Source organism: Haemaphysalis longicornis, unplaced genomic scaffold (assembly GCF_048455015.1).
Source record: "Haemaphysalis longicornis isolate Haplotype H1 unplaced genomic scaffold, Haemaphysalis longicornis Haplotype H1 scaffold_39, whole genome shotgun sequence".
Lineage (NCBI taxonomy): Eukaryota > Metazoa > Arthropoda > Arachnida > Ixodida > Ixodidae > Haemaphysalis > Haemaphysalis longicornis.
The window spans coordinates 2,910,917-2,926,203 of record NW_027526359.1 but is presented as its reverse complement, the minus strand read 5'-3'; the positions used below and the strand labels follow the sequence as shown (position 1 = coordinate 2,926,203).

The window sequence follows — 15,287 nt, the reverse complement described above, 5'->3', positions numbered from 1 at the left end:
AGCCTAGCAATTATTAAAGACTTCGATTCCTGCTAGCTCGCGTTTGCACCCCTTTCTTCGCTTGTATATTTCATATTTTCAATCAATCAATCAATTTGGACGAGAATTACTCCAGCAGTTAATCTAGCCGGACTTCACGCGGCAGCTTTCTGACGTTCAGGGCTCTCCTCCGCATGAACCTGTTCTACTCACCTGCAACCTCAACACCGTGGGGTGGTGGTGATTTAGTAGGAAAGCAGGGAAGAGAAAAGAACTCGGGATATTGTTAAACTCAGTCGGGGAGTTCACCCTCATAGAACCCAGTCCAGGGAAGGGAAAAGGGGGGGGGGGGTTAAAGGATAGGAAGAGAGAAAGAGGTAAGAATAAAGAGAGTGGGGCACAGTCTATGTGGCGTTCGTCTCGTCCGAGGCTCGACGGCTACAAACGCTGCACCAGCCCTGTCACAACCACAAAGTTGAGGAGGTGCTGGAAGACATCCCAACGATGTCGTCAAGGGATACCGGCAAAGTGGAGAGGAGCTCTTCCAGCTGATTGGAGTGGGCCTCATGAACCAGTAGGTAGTCGCTGTGGACACTGCAGCCTTCGACACCGAAACAGCTGACTACGCGGCCTCGGCAGGATATTCCTGCCACGACGTTTTAAGCCGGAGTATACTCAATGATCTGTTCACCAACTTGTGCGCGACCTGGTTGCCGTCGGTTACTACATCATCGTAACCAACGTGTACTTGCACTTGCAATTAAGGGTCGACCTTCGTTTGTATGATAGAATTATATCACAACTCAACACAGCAGAAGAAAAAAAAACATTGGCAACGTCAGCGCTGCCACCACCGTATGTGGGCTGATTCTAAATTGGCTGTCCCAAATATCTACTTTAAGAGTGTCGACAAATTGCCATCCACTTTGGGTGTGTAGTAAAAGCCTCACCCCTCTCCCTCTCTCTATGTCTTTCTTTCGCTCTCTTACTTTACAAAATAGTAATTAATTTGTATATAAGCGGAAGGACGTTTTATTAACGCCTCAGAACGAAGGTTGAGAGTAAACCTACTTGCTGGTAGGTGAACAGGAGTAGTGGAAGCGAAATAATAAACATAATTACAGTGTTCTGCTTAGAGAATCGATGCAAAAAATGCAGCATAGCGTACATGCTTCCGCTGAGTAGAGAATACCGGCTATGGCAGCTCTTGAGCTTAAAGAGGAAAACTAAAAAAAAAATTACTCTTGAGGTTGGTATGGAGGAGGTTAAAAACTATTGGCTCCAAATGCAACCCACTCAGCCAAACTCGTCTGGATCTCGACAGCAGTTTTATAAATCTGGCAGACCAGGCGATGTATGTTATTCACTTGTCACCATCATAATCACCAGCGTATGTACGCCCACTGCAGCGAAAAGCATTGTCCAATGGATCTCCAATTATCCCGGTCCTGGGCTAACTGCGACCAATTTATCCCAGCGAACTTCTTGATCTCATCTGCCCATCTAACTTTCTGCCGCCCCTGCCATTCTTGCTTTCTCTAGTAATCATGCTTTGCAATTCGTCCCGCGAGTTACTTAGCAAGGCAACGTCATCAGCAAATCTGAGGTTCCTGAGGTTCATTAACCCTTGCGCCCACCTGCTCCCATTCCAGTGTTCTGAATACGTCGTGTAAACAGGCTGTGAATAACATTAGATAAATTGTGTCTCCTTGTCTGGCGCCCTTCCTTATACTATGTTACTGCTCCACTTATAGAGGATTATGGTAACTGTTGATCCATTGTAGATCTCCTCTAGTATTATTACGTAATGCTCGTCCCAACCCTGATTCCGCGATCCCTTAACGACTGCTGAGGTATCACACAAGCCAAATGCTTTCTCATAATCTATGAAGGCTGCAAATAAAGGGTGAGCAGCCTCTGCGCGTTTCTGTATCACCAGATTGATCGTATGAATATGGTCGATTCTTGAATATCCTTTACAAAACCTTGCTTATTCATTCGGTTTAATAAAAACTAAGGGGGCAGAAATTATGTTTTCGACTAGCTTGGTATCTTGTAGACAAATGGCATTAAGGTGATCGGCGTGTAATTTTTTAAGTCCCTCATGCACCCTCTCTTATTGATCAGGATGATGTTCACGTTATTCCAAGATTCCGTTACACTCGTGGTAATTAGGCATTGTGCCTACAGGTTTGTTAGTTTTTCTACTGCTATTTGCACGCCACCTTTCAAGTCGTCTGCTGTTACCTGATCCTCACCAGGTGCTTCGCCCATTTGCAATTTTTTTGTCGAAGCCTTCGCTACTTCTGTCGTTACCGGGGGATTGTCTACCTCCTCGGAACTTCTTTCTCGTTCAGTATGATCCTTGGCGTCGCGGCTGCTGTACAGATCTCTATGTAATTTCTCGTACAGGATGTGCAGGATGTAGAAGTGCTCGGAAGCGTGAGGTGTAGTTACAGTAATTAAACGAGGTGAAATTACAGTAAATAAATGCCAATATTAAATTAATTTTTTTTGTAATGAGTAATATAATGAATTACTTTTGAGTGTTTGTAATTTAGTAATGTAATAAATTACTTCAGGCCAGTAATGTCATAAAAACTTATTCATTACATTCTTAATTCCTTTTGACTACGATATAGCCTGTCCGCTTCTTTCACGGCATGAAAAGTTGACCAAGTAGAGTTCCAAGGCTCAGACAGTGTGTCGGCATTGTAACTCTACAAACGCGAAGGCAACACAGCTTCGATAAAAGCTCTGCCTGCTTTCCGTGCCTCTTTGTTTCCTTTTCATGGTTTGCGGGATTGCCGTGGCGACAGTCTGTCGGGTTAAACAAAAACGCGGAGATTGTGTTCAAAGCTTCGTTACACTGGTCCCTGTTTTAAGCCCTCAGCTAGGAAGGCGCGTTTTTTGATACGGTGTGGATAAGCGCGTAAACGCCCGAGCCGTTTGTCTTTCCTCGCGTCAAAGCATTGTCAGAGTTCCTTAGAATCTTTTGAATTCGCACGGTCCTGAGAAGCTGGACCATCGCATAAGTGACGAACACAAGCTTCTTGCAGCGCGCCACGTATCTGGGATGTTTTTGGTGTTATTGGATACCAGGATGCATGGATGCAAGAACGCGCCCGTGGTGCAGAAATGCTCAGGCCGTGGTGCCGTCGACGGCCGGTGCCTCACGGGTGCCTGGAGAGGGGGGGGGCGCTTTTTTTCGGTCAACGATCCCTTCCACATGTGTTCAAAGTTAACCTTAAGTCACCGTAAGTCACCCTAAGTATGTATTCAAAGTCACCTTAACCAGTGCCGCCATGACGGGTATGCTGCAACAAAATCACCCGTCGTGATCCAACAGTTTCTTTAAAAGTGTTAAATTTGGTGCTGCCAAACAAAAAGCCTTGACTGTAAACGGTGTTTTTTCTGCGGTCAAGGTGTTTTAACGCGGTATTGCAACGTGGTCAAGGTATTTCAATATAGGCAGCTGGTCCGGAGTCACTTCAACGAACTCTTTCCCAGCGAGGGATGCACCGCGAACAACCGATGACTTATTCAAGATCAGGAGTACCGAGCCCATTCAGTCGTTAAGCGATGCACTCGAGCGTCGGAGGAAGAGTGGCATCGCTGGTCTCACTGTTCTCGAAGGGCAACCCGAAAATGAAAAACGTTCTTCATTATGTTCAACAGAACCCTGCCCTCATTCGTGCAAGCGGAGAGTCTTTTTAGCATGGCAAAAGAGAGACTGTCGTTCAAACGGGTACACCTTTCCGATGCCCCCTTTGAATCGCAGCTCCTTCTGAGATGTTATAAAGATGCCTAACATATTAACTTATAGCGCTGTGAATAAAGTGTGCATAAGTTGGTGTATAAAAAAATATTTTTTAGACTGCAGTGCGTATGTATATGAGTGTAAATAAAGTGTATATGAGTTGGTAGTGTATGAATGATGAATTTTTGTTAAAGTATAATTTTAAAGTTATTTCATTACATTTGAAAAGTAATAGTAATTTAATGGCATTACGTTCAGCCACGTGTTATTTAGTGTAATGAATTACATTTCAGAAACTTTTAGGGAAGTAATGAGTAATGTAATTTGATTTCATTTTACAAGTAATTTTGCCATTTCTACGCGGACGTTAAGATCTCAAATTAGGCTAGATTTGAGGAGTAACCGTAACAAGGTTGTACGAAAGAAGCCGCTCTATGAGCTAACAGTGAAAAGGAAGGTTGAAGGATTCAGCATGGCACTGCAGAACCGATATTCAGCTCTAACCGACAAAGCAGAGTTTACGACACATGAAGCCAGCGACAATCTTACACGCATTATCACGGAGTGTGGAGTAGAACTACGAGGTAAGATCAGTAGACACGATACTGGTAAACGTTCCCCGGAGACGGCAGATTTATTTCAAAAACGGCAAAGCATGACATTTTCCCCAGCTGACAGAATAGAACTAGCAAAGGTTTCGAAGTTAATCAATAAGCGTAAGACAGTTAACATACGGAAGTATAACATGGAGAGCACCGAGCGTGCTCGATCCTCTCCATATTGTGAAACAGTGAGGAGGCGTTTAGGATTTGGAAAAAAACACATGTATGCAGTTAACGACAAGCAAGGAAATTTTCTTACTAATAGGGATGAAATATTTATTGTAGCATAAGCGCTAGCGGGGCACAAAGCAAAACCGAGGAAACACTGTACTAAAACTCTCCGCGCGGTGCCGACGTAGCGTGCTACAGAAATTTAACGTTTAACGTATAAAAAGGCGCAAGACACTATCTTAAAACTCTCTATTGGTAATTTCAGCTTCCGTAAATGTGATGTGATGTTACGTAACGGCTTGCAATTGTCACCTGTCGTCACCGTGAAATACGGAACAAATTTCACCGACATTCGGCACTGTGAAATCTCCGTGCATTCGCATGAAACGCAGTATCACACAGCAGGCAGATTAAAAGGTTTTATGGCAAATAAATATGTTTCTGACTGTGTAGAAGTCATAGATGAGTAGGCATAAAATTAGCTCCCGTAGTTTGTATTAACATGCACCAAAACATAGCAACTATTTGTTTCTAGTAAAAGCAACACACCAGGGCAGTACAAGCCTATCTATTCCAAGGAACCCAACGAATTATATTTGTTGACGCTCCCCCTATCGAGCTAGTGGGTCGCAAGATCGAATTCAAGAGCAGAATAGCAAAGAAAACTGACTGTTTTATTTATTACTGCGCTAATTGAGTTCGAGCTTGATCAAAGGGCGAATAGGCGGCATCAGATGCTCTGCCGTTATCAGGTGTGAGCTGCCGTTCTGATAAATGCCAAGATTTTTTATATTGTGAAGTGCCAGCAAATTAAGTCGTTGCAATAAAATATATTAACGGGTAACGGGTTTCCCTGTCCTGACCGCGTCATACGACATATAATCATTGTCGTCGTTTTTCTGTGGCCATGCGATAAACTAGTTGCATATCAGCAGACCAAAGCGTTACAAGTGAGCGTGGCGGTAGTGGCGACCTGGTTGGGAATATTGCAACAGACCTTCCATTGAATCAGAGATTCAACTATGTTACTAAAAGCAATTTAAAGGGAATAATAGGACCTCATAAATGATTATGTGATGTTCTTAATCCTACCACGCGCCTTTCACTTGCTTTTGGATCAACGTTGCTTGATCTCCTGTTTCTGGTGCCAGGCTCAGCTGCCGTTCTAATTTCTATAATAAAAGCCAAGGGGTTTTATATCGTGACTCGCCAGCAAAGGGATTCGTTACAATAAAATGTACTAACGGTTATATACAATTAAGCACCTGGTTTGTAAGGCAGCTACAATGTTCGAAGCACAGCATCCAGCCCAACGTCTGTGAGCGCCGTCGTCTTATTTTCCAAGGCTATCTACCAGCATGGCTCCTAATCAGTGCGGTGACGCGTATCCCTAGGTGAGCGGTTGGCCATTGTTGAACATCTGGCTAACCTTGGCTACGTCGTTGAGGTCTTTTCCTTGACTAGAGCCTGTGCCATAACCTCCGGTGGCCAAAGCGCAGGCCCAGTGGAAACCAGGTAACAAGCTTAGGGGCAGCTGGTGTAGCGGGAAAACTAAGGCTTCAGTCAGGAGACGTGAAGGAGTCGCGAAGTTTAATGCGATGATGGCAGCCAGGGTGTGAGTGGACCGATTTCGTAGGTCACAGGAATTACCATGCGTGTGATGCGGTAAGGGCCCGTGAAACAGCACAGAAGTTTTTCACACCGGCCGACGGGGCGTGATGGGGTCAACAAGAGTACTAATGTGCCCGATGAGAAGTGCACATCGCGATGGTGTTGACCGTAGCGACCTTTCACGGTTGACTGTGGGGTCGATTTCCTGGTGCGAGCAACCTGGCTGGCCAAATCAGCGTGCGCTACGCTGTCGCGTTCATTTTTGGTTGTCAACGTCTTCGAGTCACGCAACACGGTGTCCAACAGCAGGGTGAGTTCGCGTACAAATGTTGAACCACAGCGCCAACGACGAGACAAAGGATGATAGCAAGAGGACACACAAAGCGCTGACTTATAAATAGATTTTGTTTTCTCCAACGCGCCAAATATAAACACAATTGAAGAAAACAAAACATGAAAAACTCATCAAAAAACACACATGAAAAAACGGCATGACAAAGGCATAGAACCAACCACACAGTTAATAGTCTATCCCCTTCTTCGTGAGTCCAATTGAGGCTATACTGACGCACTTCTCACCCAGGCGTTCAATCTCAGCGGGCTCTATAATTTCCAGTGTAAGCGTATTCACGTTTCTGCCGATAACGCGGCAATCTTCAAACAGCGGCTCGCAGCCGCATTTGTCGCAGTGAGTGGCGAGATGACGAGATGAGTGGCGAGATGTGGGGTTCATTCACAGCTTTGCTTCCCACCCACCTTCACAGCGTGGATTCGAGCCAAATTTGTTTCTGTCACCTACAAGTTGCCACGACTTTATAGAAACGTTAACAGTGAGGCTTTTCAGAGGCACATGTCCATCAGCAGCAACGAGCAAAGTTTGGTCCATGTGCAAAAAAGAGTTCCGTATTCCTGGTCACCTCTGCAGCTGCCCTCGAGGGGCAGCTGCAGAGGTGACCAGCTTCTTCCTCGCCCTTCGGCATTACGCTTCATCCATCGTTACCACGGACAGGGGAATAGCATTCATGGGACAACTTGTTGAACCGGTGGCGCCGCGTAGCGGAACGTATCACAGGCTACCTACTGTGTACCATCCGCAAACGAATGGGCTGACCGAGCGGGTGAACAAAACAATCGCCAATAGGCTGTGGATGTATGTAGACGTCTAGCTCTCGATATGGAACACCATTATCCATATGTAACATTCGCATACAATACGGCACCACAGGAAACGATGCGAGTGGCTGCATTTAGCAATATCTACAGTCGTGATTTAGCCACGAGACTATACGCAATGCCACCCACGATGGAAATTATTATGACTGTTGTGCCGAAGACTTCACGAAGCGCGCTGAAGAGGCAAGATAGCTAGCCCGTGTCCACAACAGGTGCCAGCAGATCCGCGACGCAAGCCATTATAATCTGTGCCACAGGCATATGGAATTCCATCTAGCTGCTAGAGTTAGGGTATGGACAACCCTCCGACGCCGAGGGGTCTCCGAGAAGTTGTTGGGGAGATAATTTGGACCGTAAGAAGTTTTGAGATGACTAAGCGACGTTGCCAACGAGGTCGTCCCATCCAGCAATGTTTTTCCGGCACGTCGCCAGCCTTAACAAGTGGTTGATGTAGTTCGCATAAAGGGTAATTATACAAGATAGTTTTCTTTAGTACCTCCCAATAAGCCTCCCTTTTGCACATCGGGCCGATGCGCCTTTGGGAGGGGGGCTAATGTGACGGCACTGCCCATTGCACGCATCCGGTGAGGTATAACAAAAAAATGGCTGCCGCTTAGCTCAGTTAACCTTGGATATATAAAGCAAAAGCTGGGCTTGGTCTGGTTCAGTCTTGGTTTCGCTTGGTTAACCCCCTATGTAACTCTATTGCCGACCACCGCTCAAAGCGGTTCAGTCCGCGCAATGCTCGCAGAAGTAGGCCTGGCGGAATTCGCCGTGGCGAATGCGGCGCCGTTCCTCTCCGCAAGGCGCGGGACGAGTAACGTAACCCGAGGCGACCCAGTGGCGCATGCATGAGAAGCTGCAGGGGCGCTCTGCTGCCGATCAGCTGATGGGCCGCCACCGTAGCTGTGGCGGCCGCTCATGGAGCAGAAGGTCATAAAATGAGGCCTTATGAGCAGCGCCGAAAGCCAGCCTGTCGAATCACGCGATGCCCTTCACCGGGCGTGCTTCTCCGGTCAAAAGGTTAAATTGCGCATCCTTCGCGAAACCGCTGCATGAAAGTAGTAAAGCTTCGCTTTAAAAATAAAAGGTTACCTCGTGGAGCACAGCACTCAACCAACCATGGCACGGGCTGAAGAAGAAGATAGACACGCGGCGAGCGATATAGAACTCGGTGGAAGCGGCGTTAGTGTGCACGTTTCAGGAGCGATGTCCCTAAGGGGCTCAGGCTCTGGACGTCTTCTGTCGTCGTAGCAGCCGCCTCATGAAGTCGCGGTATAAAACACCGGGACAATTGTTTTTCAACGCCTGTGGCTAGAACGTAACGAGTACTAAAGGAAAAGTGCATAATAGATAAAACCGATTTAAAATTAACTAACATGGTTTAAAGGTGTTTTAAATGAACCGTTTCCGGTTCAGCAATCGTCAAGTGCATGCAAGAGCTGTTTGTAGGCAGGTTATAATTTGTGTTCTGCTACAGTAAATCCCGCCGTATCTCGACGCTATGCCAGACCGGGTTCAGTCGTCGATCAAAGCAAGAAAAGGCATACTTCCGTGGTGTCAGGGCCTTGTTGATAACCGAGTACGAGTCACAAAGCGAGGCGCGGGCATTGCACAACAACAACAAACGAACGTTTAAATAAAAGGGATGGCTCAAAGCCACATGGGTAAGAGGAGGGAGAGGAGATGAAGAACTTAATAGTGTCCCAACATGGAGGAGTCCAGAACGAACCGCCATAGTGCGGATAAAGTCACGGCGCTCACGTTTACCCCTGCCACTATCACACACTGGGGCAGATGGGAATTACAAATTGCTTTGTGATGTAATACAGGCTCTTCTAACAATCCCCAGTGTTACGGACGGGAGAATAACGAGACACGGCACCGGAACATGGAGAAGAACTGAAGATGGCACGCTTTATAGGGTTGGGTAATCGCAGAAACACGCGGAGTGGGAAGGCGACGGAAAAAGAAACCTAACTAGGCCTGCTAACTAAAAAGAAACACGAGTCCGTTTGAACGGAAGTCAAGTTGGCCAACTGCAACAGTCTCACGTGTTGGATGAGCTGCTCGGGAGGGTGCAGATTGGCTGGAGCGTCTTCGGTGCGCCGGCGGAACTACCTCGAACGTGGGCAGGTCGTGGGGCGCTGGTCCGTGCTGTCGTTCCCTGGCCGTTACCTTCTAGGCGTTCGCAGGGGAACCACGGTCGCGCGCCCGGTAGTAGAAGAGCCGCGTCTAGTCCGCAGGCTGTCCTCTTGCTCACGACCACCGCCGAGCAATCCGGAACACACCGTCCCCCTTCGCCAGAATCCTCCAGCACACCTTCTTCATCTTTCTGGCACATAGCGCCACCATAGAGATTGACCGTCTTCTTTGACGAAATGTTATTCAAAACTCAAAGTTACCCCTACTTCCTCACATGTCTCCCCACTTTAGAAAGTTGTTGGCGAAGACACACACTTTCACACTCTCACTACTCCACCAAGAAGAAAAACGCACTGGTGGTGGGGAAATAACCTAAGCGGATGTTCACACTCTACTGAAAAAATAGGCATCAACGTTGTTACTAAGCCCAATGCACTGTACAGTAGATCAGTGTCCTAACAATACTAGTAGGCACTCTTGCAGAAGCGCGGCTCCTACATTTTTGTCAAATGCGTCAGTCTGTAAGACAACGCTGTCGCACAAATAGGCGTCTTCCACAAAGGCACTACACCAACTTCATGATTTCGAGCATTCCGCTGGCAAACATTGCAAGATCTGACGAATGTTTTAATGTCGGCGTAGATATTCGGCCAGTAGAATTCGTGAAGAATGGTCTCTGTTATCTTCCAAATATCTTTGTAGCAGGGTCTAATGTTGCTGTGAGCTGTCTTTATTTCGCACCATGACTTTATTTCGCAACTTTATTTCGCACCATGAAATCGAGCATATTAGTTGTCCGGGTCCTCAGTCCAGGACCTAAGAGTAATTTAATTTTCTTCAGTTCATACGGCGCCATCCAGAGTAGACCAGAATTTGTTCTTTACGGATGGAAGGGTTGGAGAGCAATAAAGAGCTGCTTGGAAATATTTATCGGTTTCGATTCTTGCAACATATGCACGTATGCTATTTATAGCATTCGTTAGCGAGTATATCAAGCCTTCAACACCTTAATCATTTCCGAATTGTTCGGGTTGATAGTAAGTTAGTTATGATAACGATGGTTACGATATAAATTCGGAGCACAAAAGCCGCGTTCGAGTATTCTGGACAACGTTGCCTGGGGCGCGATCGCGGTGGCGTAGCACATACCTTCTCATTGTATTTGCGTGTGAATAAACAACGCACGCTGGGGATATGCACCTTCTTTTACGCAGCCATAATGAAAACCAATTTCTGAATAAGGTACTGCATGCCTTACAGCCTGAAGAAAGTATGCACACGAACCTTGTAAGCCTTCTAAACATCCCCCAACGTACTAATAAGACAATTGTGACGGACGGTGCAGAAATATTTATGTGTTAGGCAGAAAAAAAAAATCATCTGAAACAAGTCAACGAAAACGAAAGAAATTGAAGACAGCCAGTTTATTTCCTGCTATGCGATGCGCGTGTACGGGCCCGCAGCTTGGTAAGTAGCATTAGACTGTTGAGTATTCATGAGAAATTCTCAGAAATACTGCAGGGAAGTCCACGCATGTTGAATACTTATTAAGGAGCTCTGAGCGCTGTACGTAGCAAATAAGCTAGAGAGGACGACTTACACACGATCTTCTGACCGATGCTCCGAAGAAAATTGTTCTCTCTCTCTCGTCGTGCGTTACAAACTTGTGGGAAATACAGCTTGAACTAATTTAGATGTGTTATAAACTGGCAAAAATAACTGAAATATTAGAAATACGCTTTTTAATGCATTAAAGCACTAAAGCGGGGATTTATAGCACAGACACTGCTGCCCATGAGGAGCGGAGAGTAGCAAACGACAGCGGCGCGGGTCCCTAAGCTGACGTCAGAGCCAGGGGGCGCCACTCGGACATCTCACCGCCAATAGGCCCCATGTGGCGCTCTTGTTACTACAGGTAGATTAGACAAAGTTTCAAAAACCTGAAAAAAAAAAAAACGTTATCGATTACAACCCCATCCCGGAAGGTATGCTCAGTCAGCGCTCCTAGCGAGCATCCCGTACTCGCGAAGAGCACTTTCGACGACACCAGTATTTGAAATCTGGGGCGACATATTTCCCTGCGCAGTTTGTTATGATTAGATTTTTCTAACGGTACATTTTCAGCGTAGTCTGATACAGAGCCACAACTGAGGCTGCAAAAAAATGGAAGTTCACCATTTTAGCGCTCCGTAAATAAACACTACGTAGGATTCCAATCGGCGACATACGGGTTTATCGAAGTCAATCCTTCAGGTAACGAATAAATAAAACTTGCTGCATCACATCTGACAAAAACCAATGGAAGAATGCACAAGTAAAAACACAAAATAAGGACATACCCAAAAGTTGTCATGTCGCATATGCTGCCAAATAAATTGTGTAATGCACGATATAACGATTCAAAAATGCTCACGCTCGCACCCATATGTGCCAGCTCGGGAAATACTTGCGTAAACAAAGCTTGATATCACGATTTGAGCGTTTGTAAGCTTCGCTATACGTAGTGTCACTAGATAAGGTTTCAGAGTATCGGCACTCTTTTCTTCTATTGTTCCGTGCCGCCGCCATGACCATTGGTCAGTTAGCTTCACGTGATACGTTTCTACACTGCGGCAGTTCATGGGCGCTGCCATTTTGTTGCTTGTGCATTTTCAGTCGGTAAACTGCGGAAGACTTAGCTTGTCCTCCGTGCTCTGCAGTTGCGCGCGACTAGCGTTGCCCGAACACGAATCAAAGATAACGCTTGTAGCAGCATTTCAGCAGCCGAAGTGCGTGCGAAGATGCCGTTTTTCTGTATCTTTGGCAGTGTTGTTAACAAACACCCCGGTAGAAGTTAGCGGACAGGCCGTAGAAGAGGCAATCTGTCAACACTGATAAACACCAAAATGGCTGCCGTTGCTGACTTGCGTGCCTGAGTGCCGCTACTTTTATACCTTATGTAGTGACACTAGCTATACGCTCTAAGTAGTATTTATAGAATTGCGCGAAATAGTACTTGAGCGAAAGGATTGCGCAAGAAACGTTAATGACCAGGAGAATGCGGGCTTTTCCGTTCACTGCGTGCGCTATATGGCAGCTTCAACATGTGCGTTTCCATAAACGCAAGTTATCGCATGCCGAACTGGCAACATCTCACAAATGCCCAACAGGTATACAAGGCAGACCGCGTCAGTTGTAAGTAAGCTGACAATGATAACGCTGAGCGCTGCAGCTTTTTCATCGCACCTCCAACATGAAGACACCGTGAAGGAGTAGTCTGCAACCTTCACACCCATGCAGGATTATTTTGTTTCCCAGCCCTTGTGTTCACAGCCAACGATTTTACCGTAAGCCGGAAAGGAGAGCTTTCAAAACAAGCTTTATAATATTATTAATACATGAATAATTGTGTTTTCTTGCACGATGTTACAGCCATGAGGGTTTTATTTTTTTATTCTAAGAGAATACGTAGAGATACAAACTAGAGCCCCGGGACAGCTTTATTTGTACTAAATGCCTGAACAAGAAACTAGGTGACGAACGCCAATCAAAGCATTGCTCAAACAACCTTTGTGTGGGATTTTTGTGACTAAGTTATTTGTGAGCTTTGCTGCACCTTACCTAGTTGGACAGCAAGCGCCACTAATAGCAACAGTAACAAAAAAAAAACTACCACCTCCCCTCGCGGGAACCCCTGTGTAGATGCGACGCATAGGGGGTTCACGTTGCAGCGTTGGACAGCGGAGGAACGGCGCTGGAACGATGGAGCAGAGCGGCGCAGGCACCGCGTTTTATAGCGCGCATAACGGTGAGGGGACGCGCCGGCACCAGTGTGTCTGCCGCGGCTATGACGCAACACAAGCCAACACAATCCACTTTAATTCATTCCATTCCAATCCAATCCAATCCAATCCAAGCCCAGCCAAGCCAATCCATTCGAATCCAATCCAATGCCCCTCGCGAGAGAGTGTTCGCTATCGGAGAGGAGAGGGGGTGAGCGGCGGAGAGCGCAGCTCACGCGGCGAGGAGAATGGGGGAGGGGCGGACGCCGACAACAACGCCGACGCCGTATGCAGGGACAAGGCGAGTGAATGAGATGCAGTCGCATCTAAAATTGTCAAGTTCTCCATCGAGCCGCGCCGGCGCTCGCCGATGCGCACGGGCACCAGCAAAGGGCATGGCGAGACACGCCTTCTAAATGGCCAGCCATGCTGAATGGTCGCCAACATGGTCGTCAGTATAGTCGCGCCCAGGCCGCCGCGCTGTAAACGGTCTATAGGCTTTTCAGTGGCTGCGGCGCGCCTTCATGACTACTTGCGGTATCAGCTACAGGTTATTACTGAAACTAGTCAACAAAGGGCGTGATAGACTTTTTTTGCGAATTACTGCTCCGCACTTGACAGCTTTCACGTTTATGAAACTGCTTTGATTTTTTTATTACTATTTTCTCCCCGTGCAGTTAGTTGTGGTACTAAGCAACTTTTCCATTGTGGTGGCCTTCATACGTGTGCGTCGTCTTTTGCTATTTCATGTATATAACTGTCTCTGCGTGTTCTTTTGCCCTTGATGAAAACCAAACATGTACCCTTCCGTTCAACGACGACGATGGTTCGACGCAGAGGTTTCTCGTGATGATTCTTTGGTTGGAAAAATCCCACACTGCGTGCTACTCTGGAGGTAAGCGCCCCTTTTCTAGACTACCCACCACACCTCTCGGGTGTATTTACTCAGTGGGCCTAACTTTGGGTTTGGGACGCACGGTGAAAATCGCTACCTGCTGCTTGGAGTTCGCCTTGAACATGTCTTTGTGAGACTGACCTCCTTACCCTTTTCTGCGTGTTAGTGTTTAAATTGTGTGTTGATTGTCTTGTCTGATTGTTTCTAAAATTTCCATGCATTAAAGAGAAAAATGTCGAACTGGAGCTGTAGGATAGACGACGGCTTCATAACTCGAGGGACCCAAGTTCGACTCCAGCCATTGCGATCGTTTTTTTCTTTCACTTCACTCTCGGTGGTTCATCATAATCATCAAAAAAGTTTGGCTTTTCTGCAGGGCGCATTGGCGTACAACAGAATCAGTGAGGACACTAAAGCGACGCTTTAAAACAGTACAGCGCTGCTGCAACAACGCCAGATGTAGAACGACGAGCACACCACTTTCCTTTGTGAGCTTCCTATCTATAGCTCTCTCGAAAGGCATGCTGAATTGTTTATGCATGCGCAGCGTAGTACCGACTGCAAAATTATGTTTCGTGGTTCCCCCTCTTACACCTGTGTTGTCGTTCTTTTATATAAACTTTTAGGGTTGTTCTGTCCTCGTTGCAGGTGCGCTGAATTTTCTTTTTTGTATATATTTTAACCCCGGAGCAGTTCTAGGGCAGGGCTTAACGAAAGTCCGGCCTGGTATTGTGTCACGCTTCCCCCGGAGCACGTTTCTCCACCCCGAAAAAAAAACCTGTTCCCTGTGAATAAAAAGAAAGCAAGAAAATAAAAGGTCATAGGGCTTCATATTTTGAAACAAGACGTGCTATATTGCGCCTGGAAGGATGTCCTAACATTGCAATTTCATTACGAGAGGAAGCCGAGTTTAAAGGGATCGGTGTAAGCGTGGTCTGTGTAAGCCGGCTTTTCCACATTTTGTGTTGCACAGTGAATCACGTAGATCGTCGGAGGGAGAACGCTCACAGAAAAGGGCTCTACCCATTGCGCTATCGAACGTATACCAAAAAAAAATGCAATGAAAATTAGGAACCACAATGATTCTGCCATTCTGCCGAGCTTTATTCACTTGTCACTATTGCGTAGTTCACAATGAAGTTACAAACACTTCAGACTTCCCGGCTGCTGTCATTGCAAGGCAATCCGCG

At 46.5% G+C, this 15,287-nt stretch overlaps 1 protein-coding gene across 1 annotated transcript in view; it reads left to right on the top strand.

Annotated features, from left to right (window-relative positions):
- Window positions 1-15,287, top strand: part of LOC144178049 (lysosomal Pro-X carboxypeptidase-like) — a 164,098-nt gene that overhangs the window by 44,579 nt on the left and 104,232 nt on the right. The window lies entirely within an intron of this gene.